Below are 19,613 nucleotides of genomic sequence, written 5' to 3' on the forward strand. Positions count from 1 at the left end.
TTTTTTTTGGATTGGTTTAATTTGATCGTTTCTCTACATAGAGCGATCAAGGTTTTAGTACTGTTCTACCATTCTTTCCCAACCAATATTTTTCCAAAATGTTACTGCAATTTTGCCCATTTTTCCCTGGTTTTGCTTTCGTTTGGCTTTTTTATGTTTTTTTCTTTTTTAATTTTTTTTTTCATAATAAGCCCTTCTTTTTTTCTTATTAACCACCTCCCGGTTAGCTCAATTGGTTAGAGCGCCGGATTGTGCTGTGCGGGAGGTCGAGGGTTCGAGCCCCGGCCGGACCAATACTCATGGTCTTAAAATAAGTGAGGAGAATTTGCTACCTCTCTATAATCAAGAAATGGAAAGATATCCTAGTCTTCTTGGATAAGGACGAATAAACCGCAGGCCCTGTCTCCTGCAGAGTTAGGGGGGTAGGAGACGTTATTTCCCACGCACGAGATTACTGTGTGGTGGATGTCCTCCCCTGGGTGGGTGTTGGCCCTGAAAGGCCCCTATGGGGAGTGGTCAATTAACCTATGTATGTATGTAATGTATGAAAACTAAATAATTTGAATATATCAACAAAGTTGAAATGGTAAATTGGCCACCGTTACGATTATAAAAGCTGAAGTTTCGAGCGTTAGCCCTTCGTCGGAGCGAATAGAGGAATTGTGGGTTGTGTGTGCTTTTAAAGGTAGAAAAAGGAACTGCGTGATTGGCGGGAACATGGCAACGAGAAAAACACAAATAAATTAGTGGAATGAAAAGCGTTCGTTGATACCTGTGGGATTTAGACTGCCGGTTTGAAAGATGAGAGAGTTTCAAGAGTTTTCCGGCTTTCTATGCTACCTAAGTGTAAGGAAAGACCTCAGATTGCCATGTGTTGCTTAGAATGGTTAGGTAAATTAAAATGTCTAGCGACTGGTTTCGATGTGTCCTTGTCATTCCTCTCCACGTCGCGAAGGTGTTCTCGGAATTGGTCACCTAGTCTTCTGTCTGTTTCGCCGATGTATATCTTTTTGCAATAATTGCAAGTTAAGCAATAGATTACATTGGAGGGGGTGCACGTGAAGTGGACGGTGATCTTAATGGATCGTTTGTGTCTCGATATTTTCTCAGTGTTTTGAATGAAAGGACACGTATTGCATCGTGCACGAGCGTATTTAAAAGTGCCCGGTTGGTCACTAGTCTAAAAAGAACTTCTGACCAAAAAATTGCCTATGTTTTTGTCGCGTTTGAATGAAATGAGCGGAGGCTGCGAAAAGATAGTTTTTAAGAATGATGGGTTTAACTGTGTGGTTGTGAGGGTGAAACGTGAGAGTGAATGGAATGCGGTCGGAATCTTCCTTTTGTGACGTTTGTAGTGCTGAATGTCGATCAATAAGTTGGGCGCGGTGGTAACCCGCTTGAACGACAGAATCAAGGTAACCACGTTTATCGAAAAACTGGCACATTGAATCTGATTTGTGGTGGAAATCAGAGTCATCACTACATAAACGACGAAGTCTTAGAAACTGAGAAAAAGGAATGGTATTCTTAACGTGAGATGGATGCGAAGACGAATACAACAAGTAATTATGCGAGTCTGTAGTTTTGTAATACACACTAGTGCATAAACCGTTGCCTTCAATTGAAACTTTGATGTCTAAAAAGGATAAAGAATTGTAAGAAATTTCCCAGGTATATTTCAGAGTCGGGTGAAACGAATTGACTGCGGTTATGAATTGAGTCAGCTCTTCTCCGGTAGAGGAGGTGGCGCCGATACAGTCGTCGATATAGCGACCGCAGAGTTCAGGTTTGGAGCCGTTGTATTGGCTGAAAAATTGGTGTTCGACAAAACCTAAAAAAAGATTGGCATAGCTAGGTCCCATTTTGGTACCCATGGCTACACCATTGGTTTTTTTGAAAAAGTTGTCCCCGAATGAAAAACAATTGAGTGTGAGCACTAGTTCGGCTAAGCGTAGTAGTGTTTCATAAATAGGTTCCTTAACAGTACCTTGATCAAAAAAATGTTTAAGGGCCAGAACGCTTAGCCGAACTAGTGCTCACACTAGTTTGTTTTTCATTCGGGGACAACTTTTTCAAAGAGCCAGCTCGCATCAGTAGACTTTTTTATCAAAAAATGCCGCCACGATATCAACAAACTTAATTTCAATCGTATTACCAAATTTTCCAATCTCTCCTCTGAAGAGTGGTCGGCTTTAAAAAGCCTTAGAAAACGCAAGGACATAGTTATCAAAACGGCCGATAAGGGCGGCTCAGTCGTTATTTGGCGCACCGACCTCTACCAAAAATAAGCTTTGCGGAAACTTTCTGACACCTCTTTTTATCAAAAGGTCAACAAAGACCTCACTGCCAGGAATCAAAACACCGTCAAGAATACGCTCAACCAACTCATAACTAAACAAGAATTGCCGGCCACAGCAAACGATCTCATCATAACCACTCCTAGACAAAACAAACTTCTTTTCGCCATGGATATTCCGTCTCTTTAAACTGTCATTCCTCATGGCGAAGGTCTTCTGGCCCTTAAACCAATATTTTTACCCAAATGTTACTGCAATTTTGCCCATCTATTACTCCCCTATTTTGCTTTCGTTTGGCTTTTTTATGGTTTTTTTCATTTTTTTTTCTTAATAAGCCCTTCTGTATAAAAACCGTAACCGAGTTGAAATAATTCTTTCAATTCTAGTTCTAATTTGAAACGTCTTTTTATTAATTTTTTTTTTCAATCAATCTACCATTCCTTAAAGGCCTCTTCAGAATTAAAATAAAAGACGATAGCAACTTAACTTGACAAGAAAAAAAAAAACACAAACCAGGAAAACGAATTTACATTATACGCGAATTCTTGTTCTGAAATCAAATGTTCATTTGAAAGTTTTGCCTAAGCTAGTTTTCTATCATTACTTTAGTTCCGCTTTAAAACAAAAAAATTTTAAACAGCATGTAATTAATGTAAATCGATATAGTTGTGCTACCTCAGTTGTTGTTGTTGCGTTTTCTCTCATCTCCTCCGAGCGTGCCATCTTTCTACCAGCAGAGATTGTAAACCCCCTTGAGTAAAGCAAATTGCTTTCATTGTATTGCTCCCAGTTTGTGGAATTGTTGTGTCAAAAGAGATGAGAAATATTACTTTGGATTAACAAATAAATATTTGAAATTTTGCACATATCGAGAGTCAGTGAACGAACATTTATTGCACTTAATTTCAAGTTGACTCGTTCGATGCATCATGCATCAGGCAATACGATACGTGCATCTCTTTCTTGCAGCTTTTTGAAGACTAAAGTAAGTTTTTTGTCTTCATTGTTGAATTAAGAGGTAAAACTCAAGGCTGAAACAAATATACAGCCAACAGCTATGTGACGGTCAAAAACACCCGCACTTATCCAACGGATATACGCTCTTTAATATAAAAAATACAATAAAACGAAGCGCAGCGGTTGCTAAAATAAAATTACAACAAGTTACTTACTACAATTATACGTAAAAATTATACTAGAAAACAAAATAGTACACAATAGAGTCACAAACGTTGTACGGGATTCCTACGAAACGCTAGCTTGAGACGATACAAAAAACGAAAAGCGATGGTAGAACACGGTTTAGCACGGTTCAACGATAAAACTAAAGAACTTATGCGGATATACAAACAAAGAGAAATTATTCAAGAAAAGGTAACGGAATTCCGTAGAAAACATTGAGCGAAGAAACAAGCGAACTTAATGAAGTTCCTCTCGTGAGATGATCGTGAATGTTAATCGTGGGAGCGAAAGTGCTCCGCAGGCCTGTCGTGGGTTCGGGAATAGTCGGAAGTTGACAGGAAAACCTGTCGTGCTGTGGGGCGTACTCTGTGACTGTGGTCATGTCTGTAATAGCAAAGGATAAAGTTAAGGCGTATGTTATTCAAAAATTAGAATATTTATTGTAGTTTAGCAAGCTTGAATAAGTATTTTATAGCAATAAAAAAATAGGTTTTGCCAGAATTCTGCGCCAAATTTTAGTTTCGCTGAGAAGTGAAACATTTTATTGGCTGTCCGATGTGAACATATTTTGGGAATCAAAGGAAGAAGTGGAAAATGGGTAAGCTGTTTATCTTTAAAGCAAGGTACTGAAGGAAAAAGGTCAGATTAAGTGCTGTTGTTATGTTTATAGCTGCTGTTACCTTAAAATATAGTATATGAATCAATTCAGTTCAGCACGTTCCGGCGTACTAAACGAGCTGCATATCTCAATCCTGTTATGGTCGTTATTACAGTTATGACATCTGTGATAAAAACTGAAAAAAATACATTCATAAATGTAAAAAAAATTTCAAGCAGCGAGGTCTCATTAATATTAATTCCACTCAGAATCAGAAATGAATTCGACCTGTAAATTGCACATTATCAGCTCCCGTTAAAATGAATTATTTCCAGCTACATTCCGAATCCGACCTCTGCAAAGTCAACCGTCACATATTATACTTTCGAGCCAACCGTAGAATGAGTCTTGAATTGGTTGTCGAAAAAATGGAATTCAAGTAAAACGGAAGGGTGAATAAAAAAGACATTCTTTTAGATCAGAAGAAGGAAGGTGAGTAAAGATCAATGTTAAGAAATTTTGCCAATATTCTTTGGTTGCTCCATCTCAGCAGATGTACTTCGTTTTGTTCGTCTAACTTAAGTTGTTGATAATGGATCTGAGCGTGAGAAACTGAAACCATTTTTTTTATCTCGTTGTACAGCGGACGTTAGACGTCAATACTCATTTCCTTTGAACGGTTGAACACAGATTCTATTTCTCTCATTGCAAGGGAAAACAGACCTCGAACAAGAGATTTGAGTGAAGAACCTTTGCTTGTTTTAATTGCTGAGTTTATTCAGAGCTGATTTACTCAGTTTCATTTTCCTTGCGTGAGTTGCGTGACAACGTAACGAACCCCTCAAAAGACATTACAACCGTGACTTCCGTAAGAAGAGATTTTTTTAATCTTTTTTTTCTCACTAAGGATCTGAGATTGGATTACTGTTCTACGATCACGAAGTTTATTTACAAAAATAATGAAAACAAGTCCAAAGAATTTATCTGAGAGCGATCATATGTAGGTATAAAGGAAAAGAGAGTCCATACCAAACGAACAGCATATCTCAAGCATGATATGGTCGTAATTATATTATGACGTCTACGGTGAGAACTTAAAAAAAAATCATAAATGAAAAGAAAATCACCTACAGCGAGGGCTCGTTAAACATTTTTAATTCCAATCAGAATCAGAAATAGTTTCGACCTGTTAAATTGCATACTATCAGCTGGCGTCAACTTGAATTCTTTCCAGCTACATTTTAATCCGACGTCTTCAAGTTCAAACATCACATGTTATTCTTTCGAGCCGACCCCTGAATGAGTCTTAAATTTGGTGACGGAAAATTGGAATTTAATTAAAACGAAGGAGTGAATAAAATAACTTTTTTTTTTCTATCGCTGGAAGGAAGGCAAGAAATGATGTTCAAAAATTTAGCCAAAGTTTTAGTTGGTCCATCTCAGCACATGTATTTCGGTTTTGAACGTATTTTTAGTTACTGATGATGGATCTGAGCTCGAAAAACGGAATTTTTTTATCTTGTTTTGCAGCGGATAGATCTCAATATACATTACCTTTGACCAGTTGGATTTTCATCTAAAGACCGATCACTATAAAACTGTGGCTTTTGTCTTTCAAAAGGTAAGCTATCTGCGCGTAAATACTGACGCTTTATAAACTTTTAATTTTCCAGTTGGTGTAATTTGCATAATATCGATTGCGGACAAAATAAGAAAAACCAGATGCGGTTGAACAGCATCATGCTCTAACATGACGACATTACAAGCCATTTCTTTGCTCTTGAACCCTTTCGCTCCCAAGATCCTATTAGTAATTCTTCTTACTGTTTTCCATACAATTCTTATGATGTCAGTTGGGAGAATTTAGCATTGGATCAACCAATCCCTGAAGTGATAATTTTCTATATTCTCATCACTTGTCTGTCTAAATTGTAACGATGCAGTAAGGGGAGATTTTGTCTTGATCACTTAAATGAGTTAAAGAGTTATTATGTAAATTAATGATGGAGTTTTAGCTATGTGCCTTTACAGATACTTCACAGCTTATGCGTCTTGGTCACTCAAAGGAGTTAAATAATTGTGGTGTAAACTAAATATGGTTTGTTAGCTACGTGCCTCTATAGATATTTCACAGCTTATGTGACATGTTAATTAATTTATCAGTGTTTAGGACGTGGGCAGCACATTTCAAGCGGGCAGAGGGGAACGTGTCACTGCAGTTGTATCTTGTAAGAGTGTATGTGCCTATCAAATCATGAATTGCGGTGGACTGGTGACATGCACCGATAGACCCTCTTAGGTACAGTCCCCCCCCCCCCTCTCCTCCTGAGGATGAAACACTGTCACCCTCGATTTCTGAATGACTTGAAGGAAAATGAAAACTGTCATCAAACGTATTTAGTAAGACATGAAAAACAGAAACTGGCTATAAATCATAGTATGAGATCAGGAGAAAATATTAGAAGCCTTTTTTCTTTACCTAAACAGGTGTATAATGAACAGGGCATTTACCAAATTCTGCAAAATCTCAAAATTAATCGAAAAAAATATATGTCTATCCTAATTTCAAAAAAAAAAGGATGCAAAGGTTGACCTCCTTTCTTTCACCGTGAAATCAAAAGACTTAAAAATCCCAGATTACATAGATATTTGAATATTTACGCTTTAATCCCAACACTGAAAACAACTCTTGAAAATGAAACTTTTATATTTCTTTGCAAATATTTACGAAATATTAGAGTAATTATCAAATCACGGCCGTGAGAGCCGTTGTTAATGCAACTGCAAAAAATTGAATTAGATATCGGAAACAGTTGTCCCCTGAAGCATTGCATGTATCACTGGGTTACGAGGCCAAAGAAGGAAAAATTGCAAGTTTTCCTTTACGGCTATCATACTTGTCCTTGTAACGTCCCCAGTTTCAGCCCTGAACGATTCTGTCGGACATTTTTTAGCGTATAATTTGAGAGCAGAGAACCACTGACTCAGAGAAAAGAGATAGGAAGGCTTACTGATCAATGTTCTACAAATTTGAAGTTTTTTGCGTCAAGCATTAACTGGTTGTTTTTGCTTTTGGAATTTGGATGGCGTGACAAGAAAACAAACAATCATGAATTCCCTACTTTTGTGCTGTCTACATGGTGAATTTTCTAATCATCAAGTACATTATCATAAATATTGTTTTTCTCCCATTGGCAGGAAAACTGACATCGATCAGGAGATTTGAGTAAAGAACCTTTGCTTGTTTTAATCGGTGAGTTTATTCAGAGCTGATTTACTCAGTTTCATTTTCTTTGCGTGAATTGCGTGACATCGTAACGAACCCCTCAGAAGATATTACTCATGTGACCTCCATGGGTTTCTTATTTATTACTATTTTTTTCATTAAGGATTTGCGATCGGATTACTTATCTATGATCACGAAGATTGTTTACGAAAAGAAAGAAAACCAGTCCAAAATATTTATCTGAGGGCGATCGTAAGCGGATATACAAGAAAAGAGAGTTCATAATATACCAAACGAGCAGCAGATCTCAATCATGTTCCGGTCGTAATTACAGTATGACGTCTGCGACAAGAACTAAAAATGAAAAGAAAATCAAAAACAGCGAGGCTTTGTTTAGCATTTTTAATTCTACTCAGAATCAGAAATAAATTCCACTTATTAAATTACATACTATCAGCCCCCGTCAAAATGAATTCTCTCCAGCAAAGTTAACCATTACATGCTGTGCTTTAGAGCCAACCACTGAATAAGTCCTGAGTTTGTGAAACAAAAGGATGATTTTTAAATAAATTTTTTTTCTTTCACAAAGGAAGGTAAGAAAAGATCAATGTTAAGAAATCAACCCAAATTTTCTACTGCTTACGTCATCAAATGTATTTCGGTTTTGTACATCTAATTTTGATTACTGATGATAAATCTGAGCCTGAAAAACCGAAAAATTTTAGTTTTATCTTGTTTTACAGCGGACGTTAGGCCTCAATGTTCATTGCCTTCAAAAAGTTAGATTTTGAGCTGAAGATAGATATCAGTAAAACCGAAGATTTTGTCTTTGAAAGGTAAGCGTTCTCTCTCTAACAACTAACCCTTCGTGAACTTTTCATTTTTCAGAGGTGTGTTTTGCATAATATCGATCACAAACAAAATAAGATCAAAGAATGCCTTTGAACACAAAAAAACTTGTGAATGAAGTACTCTAGAAATGAAACACGTTTATGAATTGCAATTAGTAGTCTTGCAGCAAAACTTGCGATAAAGATTAAAACTACCGAAAAAACTCTAAAAAAGTCAGGAGGTTTTTTCGGTCTCACTGCGTGTCTTTGTTCGAAAGCAAGTTCAAGTAACAGACGGCATTTCCAGTGCACGCAAGGTTTTTTCACCAATTAAAATTTATGATATACGGTGGTGAATTCCACAAGTTTGCTTCTGTCACACAATCTCAGAAGTATTTTCGAACGCTATAAAGGTGCTGCCAATTTTTATTTGCGTAAGATAAATCCATGTCGAAGGCGTTAGAACCGGGCGGGTTTGGGATGATGAGCAGTGGTTGTCAGCAGAAGTGCAAAAGGCAACTTACATTGTATCATTTACGAGGTGAAAGAAACTAATTGCTTTCCTTTACGTTCTTCATGGTTTTCTTCCTTGGAAGGGAACAAATAAATATTGTGGAAAGACTGAGCTCTTCAAAGTTCTGTCAAACATTTCAGCGTATAGCTTAACTCAAAGCAAATAAACCCTGGCTCACAGATACGACTTGGGAAGGTTGATTCCTTAATGTTCAACGAAATTTGAAGCTTTCGGCCTCGAGAATTTTTTTTCGTGTTTGTCTTTAAGAATTAAATTGGCGTGACAGAAAAAATTTTTCCTGAGTTCCGTACTCTTGTGTTGTCTGAAGGATGAGCTTCCATATCATCTAGTGCATTATCAGAAAGAAATTTTTTTCCAATTACCATGGAAAACTGGCTTCGATCAGGAGATTTCGGTCAAGAAACTTTGCTTTTCTTAATCGGGGAGCTTATTCAGAGCTGATCTACTTAGTTTCATCTTCTTTAAACGCGTGAAATGCGTAACAACGGAACCCCCTCAGAAGACGTTACGACTGTAATCCCCATGTGAAGAGTTTTTCATTTTGATTCTTCTCGCTAAGAATCTGAGATGGGATTACTGATCTAGGATTACGAAGATTATTCACGAAAAGAATGAAAACCAGACCAAAACATTTATCTGAGGGCGATCACAAGCAGATATTAAGAAAAAGAGAGTCCATACCAAACGAGTAGCATATCTTAATCATGTTCTGGTCGTTATTACAGTAATGACATCTTGTGATGAGAACTGAAAAAAATACACTCATAATCGAAAAGGAAATTGCTAACAATAAGATCTTTTTAAACATATTTAATTCGAGTAAAACGAAGGGCTGAATAAAATAGGTTATTTTCTATCGTTGGAATGGAAGCAAGAGAAGATGTTAAAAAATTCAGCCAAATTTTAGTTGCTCCATCTCATCAGATGTATTTCGATTTTGAACGTCTAACTTTAGTTATCGATGATGGATCAATTCAAACCGAAACATTTCTTATCTTTTTTTACAGCAGACGCTAGACCTCAATATTCATTGCCTTTGAACAGTTGGATTTTGATCTAAAGTTAGTTGGATTCTTTCTACGAAAGGTAAGCTTTCTGTGTGTAACGACTGACGCATCGTGAACTCACTGTGAACTATTTATTTTCCAGTGTGACGTGTAGTCTGCATGATATCAATATCATACAAAATGAGATCGAGGAACACCTTAGAACGCAAACAACTTGTGGATTAGATGATGTAGAAATGTAATATGTTTGTGACTTGCAATTAGTGATCTTGTAGCAAAACTTACGTCGTAAAGATTAATGTGAATGAAAGACCTCCAAAAAAGTCACGAGGTTTTTTCGCACTCACTTCGTAAGAGTAAATAATTTTTTTTGCCACTGGAAGGAAGGTAAGAAAATATTTTAAGACATTTACCCACATTTTTGATGTATTTCGGTTTTGCGTGTCTAACTTTAGTTGTTGATGATGGATCTGAGCGTGAAAAACTGAAACCTTTTTTTATCTTGTTTTACAGCGGACGTTGGCCTCAATATCCATTGCCTTTGAACAGTTGGATTTTCATCTAAACACCGATCACTATAAAACTGAGGCTTTTGCCTTTCAAAGGTGAGCTATCTATGTGTAACAACTGATGCTTTATAAACTTTTCACTTTCCAGTGGATGTAATTTGCATAATATCGATTTCGGACGGAATCAGAAATACCAGATGCGTTTAAAAAGCATCATGCTCTAATATGACGACATCTCAACCCATTTGTTCCATTGAGGTAAAGATTATTTTCCTCCCATTGTCAGGGAAAACTGACCTCGATCAGGAGATTTTAGTCAAGATCCTTTGTTTATCGGTGAGCTTATTCAGAGCTGATATACTCAGTTTCATTTTCCTTGCGTGAGTTGCGTGACAGCGTAACGAGCCCCTCAGTGGACAAACAAACAGTAACCTACATGCCTGCCACGGAGAGTTTTTTATTTTTATTTTTCTCACTAAGGATCTAAGATTGAATAACTGATATAGGATAACGAAGATTACTAACGAAAAAATAGACAACCAGTCCAAGAAATTTACCTGTGGGCGATCAGGAGCGAATATAAAGGAAAGGAGATTCCATACCAAACGAGCAACATATCTCAATTATGTTCTGGTCGTAATTACAGTAATGACATCTGTGATAAGAACTGAAAATATACATTTATAAATAAAGCGAAAATTTCAAACAGCGCGGCCTTGTCAAACATTTCTTATTCAACTCAGAATCAGAAATATATTCCACGTGTTAAACTGCATACTATCAGCTCCCGTCAAAATGAATTCTTTCCTGCTACATGCTAATCCGACCTCTTCAAAGTCAGTCATTTCATGTTGCACTTTAGAGCTAACTCCTGAATGAGTCCTGACTTGGGCGTCGGAAAAACTGAATTCAAGTGAAAAGGAGAAATGAATTGTTTTTTTCATCTATCACTTGAGGGAAGGTTAGAAAAAAACGGTGTAAAGAAATTATGCCAATTAAATTTTTGGTTGCTCCATCTCAGCAGATGTATTTCGGTTTTGCGTGTCTCACTTTAGCGACTGATTACGGATCTGAGCGTGAAAAATTGAACCTTTTTTTTTACCTAGTTTTACAGCGGACGTTAGACCTCGATATCCATTATCTTTGAACAGTTGGATTTTCATCGAAAGGTCGATCACTATAAAACTGAGGCACTTGTCCTTCAAAGGTAAGCTATCTGCTATCTGTGTGTAACGACTTACACTTTAACATTTTATTTTCCAGTGGATGTAATTAGCACGATATCGATTGCAGACAAAATAAGAAAAACCAGATGCAGTTAAAAAGCATCATGCTCTGACATGACAACATTACAAGCCATTTGTTACCCATGAACCCTTTCGCTCCCAAGATCCTATTAGTAATTCATCCCACTGTTTGCCATTCAATTCGTATGATGTCAGTTCGCAGTATTTGGCATTGGATCAACCAATAATCCCCCAGTATTTGGCATTGGATCAACCAATAATCCCCCAGTGAGATATTTTTTTTATTCTCATCACTTGTCTGCCTTGAATTGTAATGGTGCAGTAAGGAGAAATTTTGTCTTGATCACTTAAAGGAGTTAAAGGATTATGGTGTAAACTAATTATGGGCTGTTAGCTATGTGTGTCTGTAGATATTTCGTAACTTATGTACCGTGTTGATTTACCAATGTCTAGGACGTGGGCAGCATATTTCAAATTGGGCAGAGGGGAGGATGTTACTACAGCCGTATCTTGTTAGAGTTTATGTGCATGTGCGTATCTTGTTATAGTTTATGTGCTTATCAAGATGTTCTCAAATCATGAATTGCGGTGGATTGGTGACATGCACCGATAGACCTCCCTAGGTACAGTCCCTCCCCTCCCCTCCCCTCCTGATGATGAAACACTGTCATTGTATTCCCAGTTTGTGAATGACTTGAAGGGAAATGAAAACTATCATCAAACGTATTTAGTAAAAGACGAAAAACCGAAACATAAATCATAATATGAGATCAAGAAAAAATATTACAAACTGTTTTTCCCAACCTAAACAGGTGTAGAATGAACAGTCTAAAATATTTATCTGAGGGTGATCATAAGTGGATTTAAAAAAAAGACTCCATACCAAACGAGCAGTATATCTCAATCATGTTTGGTAATAATTACAGTATGACATCTGCGATAACAACTAAAAAGGGAAAGAAAATCATAAACAACGAGGCCTTGTTAAAAATTTTTGATTCCACTCAGAGTTAGAAACTATTTAGACCTGTTAAATTGCATACTATCAGCTCCCGTCAAAATTAATTCTCTCCAGCGAGCAACATTCTAATCCGACCTCTTCAAAGTCATTCATTCCATGTTGTGCTTTTGACCCAACCCCTGAATGAGTTTTGAGTTTGTGAAGCAAAGGGACGAGTAAGTTAATATTTTTCTTTTACGCAAAGGAAGGTAAGAAAAGGTCAATGTTGAGAAATCAACCCAACTTTTTGGTTGCTCCATCTCAGTCAAATGTATTTCGGTATTGTAAGTCTAACTTTCATTACTGATGATGGATCTGAGCCTGAAAAACCGAAACATTTTATTTCTATCTTGTTTTACAGAGGAAGTCAGGCCTCAGCAATCATTGCCTTTGAGAAGTTAGATTTTGATCTGAAGACAGATCTCAGTAAAGCCGAATATTTTGTCTTTGAAAGGTAAGCATTCTTTTTGTAACAACTGGCACTCCGTAAACTTTTCATTTTCCAGTGGTGGGATTTGCATAATATCTATAAAAAACAAAATAAGATCAAAAGAACGTCTTTGAACACAAACAACTTGTGGATAAAATAATCTAGAAATAAAACATGTTTTTGACTTTAAATTTGTAGTCTTGCAGAAAAACTTGCGTTATAAAGATTAAAGCTACTGAATAAAGTCTGGAGGTTTTTTCGGTCTCATTTCGTGAATTTGCTCGAAAGCAAGTTCGGGTAACAGAAAGCATTTCCAGTGAACGGAGCCTTTTTCACCGATTGAAGATTTATGATATGCAGAAATGAATTCCACAAGTTTTATTTTGTCCGAAAAGCTCAGAAGTATTTTGGAGCGCTATGAAAGTGCCGCCAATTTTGATTTACAACAGGAGAAGTGCAAAAGGCAACTTACATTGTATTATCTACGAGGCGAAAGAAGGGAGAAACTATTTGCTTTCCTTTACGTTATCAGTTCATGCTTGTTTTCCAAGGAAGGGAACAAATAGATATTGTGCCAAGACTGAGCTCTGCAATGTTCTTTCCGACATTTTAGCGTATAACTTAATTCAAAATAAAGAATCACTGGCTCACAGACAAGACTTGGGAAGATCGATTCATTAATGTTCTGCGACATTTTAAGTTATCGGCCTCAAGATTTTTTTCTGTGGTTTTCTTTAAGAATTAAGTTGGCGTGACATAAAAACAAACAATAGTTTTGATGAATTCCCAACTTTCGTCTTATCTGAACGATGAACTTCCATATCATCAAGTGCCTTATCGTAAAGATAATGTACCAATAACGAACGAAGACTGAGCAGTGCAAGGTTCTGTCCGACATTTTAGCGTATAACTTAGCGGAATTACTTAACAGCAGAGAAACACTGGCTTAGAAATCAGATAAGATCTGAGAAGCTTAATTCATCAGTGTTCTACAACATTTGAAATTATCTACCTCAAGAAGTTTTCTGTGTTTTGCTTGTAGGATTTAGATGGCGTGACAGAAATAAATGATTCCCAACTCAGTTTTATGTTATCTGAAAGGTGAACTTTCTTATCATCAAGTGCATTTTCATAAAGATTCTTTTTCTTCCATTGCCAGGAAAACTGACCTCGATCAGGAGATTTCAGTCAAGATCTTTTGTTTACTTTGATCGGTGAGTTTTTTTGAGAGCTGATATACTCAGTTTCATTTTCCTTGCGTGAATTGCGTGACAACGTGACGAACCGCTCGGTGGACAGAGAGTAATTTGAATATATCAACAAAGTTGAAATGGTAAATTGGCCACCGTTACGATTATAAAAGCTGACGTTTCGAGCGTTAGCAGAAAGTACAGAGAGTAACCTACCTTGCAGGTCACGAAGAGCGTTTAATTTTTATTTTCTTTCTGAGGTCCTAACTTTGAATTAATGATCTAGGGTCATGAAGATTATTTAAAAAATTATATTAAAAAAAGACCAGTCCAAATTATTTATTCGAAGGCGATCAGGAGCGCATATAAAGGAAAGGCGAGTCTATACTAAACGAGCAGTATATTTCAATCATGTTCTGGTCATAATTATAGCTATGACATCTGTGATAAGAACTAAAAAAAAAAATACACTCAGAAATGAATCATAAATGAATAAATGAAAAGAAAATCATGGCCATTGTTAATTCCTCTCAGAAGCAGAAATAAATTCGACCTGTGAAAAAGCAGACTATCAGCTCCCGTCGAAATGAATTATTTTCAGCAACTTTCTAAATCCATCTCTGCTCTATGTCAACCATCACATGTTTTATTTTCGCGCCAGCCCCTGAGAGATTCATGAATTGGGGTCAGAAAAATGAAATTCAAGTAAAACGGATGAATGAAAGAATTTTTTTTCTACCACTGGAAGGAAGGCAAGAGTTCATAATTATTAAACAATTTAGCCAAATTTTTGGTTGCTCTATCTCAGTAGATGTATTTCGGTTTTGTACGTCAAACTTTAGAAATTGGTGATGGATCTGAGCGTGAAAAACTGAAACTTTTATTCATCTTGTTTTACATCAGACCTTAGACCCCAATACTTATTGCTTTCGAACAGTTGAATTTTCCCATGATCCTTTAAGTACTTCTTCTCACTGTCCACCATATAATTGCTATGATGTCAGTTCGGAGTATTTGGCATTGGACCAGCTAATAATTCCCCGAGTGATATTTTTCTTTATTCTCGTCACTTGTCTGCCCTAAATTGTACCGATGCAGTAAGGGGAAATTTTGTCTTGGTCACTCAAAGGAGTTAAAGGATTATGGTGTAATTATTTTCTGTTAGCTACGCACTTCTACAGATATTTCACAGCTTTTGTGCACAAAACAGGCACAACTCGACGCTTGACCTCGTGCTTTTTTAGTTCCCTAATTCCCTTCGGCCGCACACGATTGCATACTACAATCTTCCCCTTTTCCGAATGAGTTGTTCAGTCCAGTTCCTTAAACAGAATAACAATACATACTATAACCCTTTCCAAACGGCTCTAAACTCAACAGAAAAAAACTACAATGTCCAAACAAATGTCTAATATCAACACATAATGACATATTCATAAAGGTTAAATGTCCTTCGCAAAGCAATAAACAAGGTCTTAACAAGGTCATAATTTTTTAGCCTCTCAGGTTGACGATTACGCTTTGGCCGCAACTCATAATGCTGAGTTGAAACTCTTGGTTCCACTTCCAAACTAGTTTCTATGTCTTTTGGCAATGTTCATTTAGGATTACTGCCTGCTGATATTTCTTGTGATTTATCCTCCTCATACATACGAAAACCCAAAAACCCAATGGGAAAAATGGGAACGTATTCCCCAACCAAATGCAGGCGCACCGACCTCTGGGGGTTAGAGGTAAAGCAGCTTAATTGCCTGCAAGATAAAATTTAACACAAAACTAGAGAAGTTCGAGAGCTGAGATGAATACATTACAAATGTCAAACCTTAAATACACCCTACAACAAAAGACTCAATTAACGCCATAGCGGCTCACGTGCTAACATACCAATAGGAAAATGTTTACATTCTTTGTCACTGCCACTTACAGTTTAGTTCCGTGGAATGTAAATATATTTCTACACCTGGGAGCTTTGAACGAATCTCTCTTCCAAATAACAATTTAGCAGGACTCACTCCAGTAGTTGTGTGTGGCGTGCTTCTGTAAGCGAGCGAGAATTTCTGCAATTCTTTTCGCCAATTACGTCCCTCGCTGTGGGCAACCCGCATAGCTTTTAGCAGACTCCTATTTGGTCTCTCGACTACACCTTTGGCTTCTGGCCACAATGGAGTTGATGGTCTGCGTCCGATGTTGTTGTTTTCGAGGTAGACTTTGAATTCTTCTGCCCCAAATTGTGGACCGTTGTCTGTTTTTATTGACAGCGGTAGTCCATGAGTAGCGAACATTGTTTCCAGACAGCTAATGATTTTGCTGGATGCCACCGATCTGGTTAAAGCTACTTCAAAGAATCGGCTAAGGTAATCCACAACCACCAGTAGATATTCCCCCCGTTGGAAGGGTTCCTAGCAGATCTGCGGCGAGGTCTTGCCAGGGCTGTGTAGGGAGTTCTGTTCTCTTCAGTGGTTCTGAGGGCAAAGGTTTACTAACAAGGTGGCAACCAAGACATGTAATTCACCTCTGTTCGGTTTCATGGTCTATACCAGGCCACCATACCTTGGTACGGAGTCTTTGTTTGGTCTTAACAATTCCATGGTGGCCTTCATGTGCTAGATCTAGTATTTGCTTGCGAAGTTTCTTCGGGATTACCAACCTAGTTCCTCTCAACACTAACTTCCCTAACACAGTTAGCTCGTTTCTGTTACGGTATTTTCCAAACTTCCCTAACACAGTTAGCTCGTTTCTATTACGGTATTTTCCAAACCGCCAGAAAGATACAACTCGTACAACCCAACTACTTCATTTACTGACGTAATAACTCGGAGCCATACCAATAACTAGTACAATAACTATCCTCTTCACTTTTCTACGGAGCGATATTAATACCAATACAATAACTATCCTCGTAACTTAGAGCCCTCTATAGATATTATAATTTCAACCTCAGTGCACTACCGCACGACTCACAGTTCTCTTGAAAAACTCTTAAAACTTGTCGACGTCAACAATACTTTTTCCAACGTAGCCTTCCACACAGCTTACAATTCCAATCAATAATTGCAACAGCCCTATCCGGCTCTCGCTCCTCTGAACTCTTCCCACCAGCAGTACTAACTCACTTTAAAGGCCTCTAACTTTAAGCTATCGTGACTCCTTATATATCTTTCACAAGAGCTCTAGAATGTTCTAGAAATCTGTAATACTGCTATTTTTAGTAACATTACACTACGATTACGTCATAAGGAAAATATGCTTAGTGACTGTTCTAGAAAGTTGTATCAAGAGTTCTCGCTCAGTCAGCATGACTAAATGTTCTGGAAACTTCTTCTTCTATTTTTAGTAATTACGTAACGCCACGCTCGCCAAAAAAATATGGGCGCTCTCGCGGACAGTCCAATCATTGGTCTGAGCACACTTCATCAACAGTGCAATTTCTTCATCCTCAGTAAATGCTTTTTCAATGTATTGGAAAGGCATGGCTACAGGGGCTGAATTCTCCGAAACGTACTAAACGTATTCTTCTGCCACATTCTTGCTTTCGTTTGAAACTTCTTGGGTTAGGTGAGACAAAGCATAAGCTATGTTCTGTGGGCCTGGACAATACAGCACTGTAAACTCATATGGATGGAGTCGTAAGACCCATCTTTCAATTCTCGCAGAGGGCTGAGATTTACTTGAATAGATCAATTCAAGCGGTTCGTGATCAGTTTCTAACTCGAAATGTTTTTCATATAGACAAACATGGAACCTCTCACAGACCCAAACTAAAGCTAGAGCTTCTCTTTCCGTTTGAGAATATCTTTCTTCAACTGTTGTTAGACTTCTGCTTTCATAGTAGATTAGTCTCCAGTTGCCTTTTTGTTCTTTAACAAGAACAACGCCCAGTCCAACCGGACTTGCGTCAGCAATGACTCTTGTTTTGGCATCCTTCTCATAGTTAGCTAACTTTTCAACACTTGTTAGTGTTTCCTTCAGTGCTTTGAATGCCTCTTGTTCCTTTTCACCCCATTTGAATGTTACACCTTTTCGTGTCAGCTGTCGAAGTGGTTCTGTAACTGTGGCCAGATTTGGAATGAATTTTGCACTGAAATTCACAAGTCCCATAAAACTTCTTACTTCAGCTACAGACTCGGGCTCTCTGGCATTGAATGCTGCTTCAACTTTGGATTCTGTTGGTCCGATACCACGTGTGGACAATAAGTATCCCATGAATTGTAACTGAGGTATCTTGAGCTTGCATTTCTCACGATTCAAGGTCAAACCTCTTTGTTGCAATCATTCTAACAGCTTTTCAAGCCTCTCATTATGTTGCTGATCATCTTTAGCATAAAGAATGATATAATCAGATATGTTACGCACTCCTTCTCATCCATGTAGAGCTTCCTGGAAGGTTTGTGAACTACTACTATTGGGCTGTCCCAAGGTGTCGGTCCTTTTATCTTCTCAATAATGTCCAGCTGTTCTAACTCATGCAACTTTCTCTCTACTCGCCTAGGATGCTAAGAAACTGGGTTGACTTCCTTATTCGCATGGATTTTAACTTGATATTCGGTCAACTTGCCTACTCCTTCAAAACATGCTTTGCATTTATCAACAAGGTCTGTGTACTTACAGCATTAACTTGTGGTCCCAGTCCTAGTACATCCAATTCCATGGCTGTCTTCCTGCCTATTACTGGCCTGACTTCATTGCAGACGACAATAAATTCAGCTGTGGTATCTTTTCCAGTTTGGTTTACTGATGCCTCGATCGCGAACTTTCCCCGCATGTCAAGTGGTTCTGAAGTTCCATGAGGATACAATTTCTGATTTGTCTTTTCTGACTTGCACTTTACTTCTTTTTGCTTCAATTCTTCCCATGTCTTCTAATGAACTATATTACATGACGATCCTGAGTCGATGAAAACTCCACTAAAAATGAATCCTCCAACTTGTAAATCGACTATCTCTGATCCATCCTAACCCATGATTTACTGAATCTCACAGTAAAAGCATTTTCATCATCTTCAACATCTTCCACATAGTTAACTTTTCCCTGTCCACCTTGCTTCCGTCTGTTCTTTTCCTTCCGCTCTTGTTTATTCTTTGCTCTGCAGACTGAGGTAAAATATCCTGTCATAGGGATCTTTGTACATGTTTTAGATCTTGCCGGACAACGCTTGTCACATGCAAAATGTCCACTTTGTCCACATTGGTAACAATTCAGACTCTTCTGATCTCTTCTCCCATTTCTTTCGGGCATGTTGTCGTCTTTGATGTCATTAACAGACGCTCCCGCATCTTCTGCGATCTGTTTGGCTTGGGTCTGAGATAGCTCCAGCGATCGAGCACTCCTCTGCGTTTCTGCCAATGTTAGCTCATGTCCCTTTTCTAGAGGTTTTCGCCAAGTTTTGTGGACTTGCATTTATCAATAATTTGGTCACGCATTTGCTCATTCTTCGTAGCACAAAATTCACTATTCGCAGCTTGATTACTGAGCCTTACAACAAATTGATCGACTGTTTCATGCTCTTCCTGTTTCATTTGGCGAAAAATGTGTCGTTCGTATGGTATATTCACTTGTGGTGTA

The 19,613-nt window shown here is 37.8% G+C and overlaps 1 long non-coding RNA gene across 1 annotated transcript; it reads left to right on the forward strand.

The window, feature by feature from the left end:
• The first annotated feature begins 8,038 nt into the window (after positions 1 to 8,038).
• On the forward strand, positions 8,039 to 14,482 carry LOC148730808 (uncharacterized). Its single transcript, XR_016001770.1, has 6 exons — positions 8,039 to 8,139; positions 9,676 to 9,754; positions 10,189 to 10,280; positions 11,291 to 11,391; positions 12,793 to 12,885; positions 14,021 to 14,482. It is a non-coding gene; the product is annotated as an uncharacterized LOC148730808 (long non-coding RNA).
• Positions 14,483 to 19,613: the final 5,131 nt, after the last annotated feature.

This window comes from Stylophora pistillata, chromosome 5, assembly GCF_964205215.1.
Source record: "Stylophora pistillata chromosome 5, jaStyPist1.2, whole genome shotgun sequence".
NCBI lineage: Eukaryota > Metazoa > Cnidaria > Anthozoa > Scleractinia > Pocilloporidae > Stylophora > Stylophora pistillata.